Raw genomic sequence first — 1491 nt, 5'->3', positions numbered from 1 at the left:
AGAGCTTGACAGGCATCTCCAACTAGCAGGCCATTGCTACTCCAGACTGATGACGAGCAAAGACCCAGAAACATGTCTCTGGATGCTGGCTTAGCTGAGTGGAGGTGCTTGTCTCCCCCTTGTAAACATAAGGACACAGGAAATGTGTCAAGGCCGACAGGAAGCGGTGCAGCTTCCTAGGTCTAACCAGCAGTAGTAGTATTCCCTTCAGGGGACTGTCACATTAAGTTGACAGCATACAACTACTTCATCGTATCACTACTGCATAAATCTCTATGAGAGATTTAGAAATGTATTATTTCTAAGCTTGTGACCTTACTTCTTCACAGAAAAGTCTTTGATGCCACATTTCATTCATGACCGTTGTAATCGTTACACTCCGCGAAACGTATGTTGTATTTTAGTTGCTGTCAGTAAACGGTTTTTATAAGTATCTTGCTCAACCTAACTCACCGTTTTAACCACAAAAATTGCATTCGTTAACCTAATTCTTTTAATGAATACTTGTGGGAACCGTGAATATTTTACGGAATTGATGGTAAACTAACTGGGTTATTTCTGAAAAGTTTATCCAAAATATCTGAAAGCGTAGCCTGTGTTGTGTCTGTATTAAAGGATAGTCGATCGTCTGCTATTCATTGAAAAGTGAAGGAAATTGGAATACGATGATTAATGCACTTTATCTATACACTTTATGTACTTTATGCATAATTTTATAGGCTTAATACATAGCACTCTCCCTCTTTCTCTCTCATTCTTCATCTTACCTTTTTTCTCCCTCCTTTTTCTTTCGCATTTCGCCTTCAATGTGAAAGCGTTACAGACGGACTAAGTAACGAACTTAATTAAAAGAAATAAAATTACACATTTCACTCACCACCACCTCTTCCTCCAACTGCTCTCCCATCCCCATACCTCCTCCCTTCCCCATCTCTCTTTTCCCCTTTCTTCTCCTCCCCCTTCAACTAACCACGTGGAAGTGTTACGGATGGGCTAATTAACGGAGTGACAAGTAGAATTATTGTAATACTGGACAGAATTCTTCTTCAACCAAGCTATATAACCCTTCATAATATTTTCTGTTTTTTGGAATTTTCAGAAAATTTTTATGAATTTGTGTTTTACGCACGGGAATTCATACAGTTATGATCCCCTAACAAAATTTTGTGTGTGTGTGACTTAAGGGCTATTTAGCTGTTATTTTTAGTACATCTCACGACCATTTCTTATCCCCCTCGTTTGTTTGTCACTCTGACGTATTGATGTTTTTCAAAATCTTCCTTCCCATAATCACATGTAATGGTCTATTGATGGAATTTAACCCCAAAATTCGGACTGTCCATATTTTAAACTGTGATATAAAACAAAATATTTCGAAATTATAAAGAAAAAAAATCGAAAAATTAATTAAAAAAATGTATGTATATATATATATATGTATATGATATATAAACATATATATATGATATATGATATATATATATATATATA

The sequence above is a fragment of the Octopus bimaculoides genome, chromosome 24 (genome assembly GCF_001194135.2).
Source record: "Octopus bimaculoides isolate UCB-OBI-ISO-001 chromosome 24, ASM119413v2, whole genome shotgun sequence".
Classification (NCBI taxonomy): domain Eukaryota; kingdom Metazoa; phylum Mollusca; class Cephalopoda; order Octopoda; family Octopodidae; genus Octopus; species Octopus bimaculoides.
Note: the sequence above shows the minus strand (reverse complement) of the source record.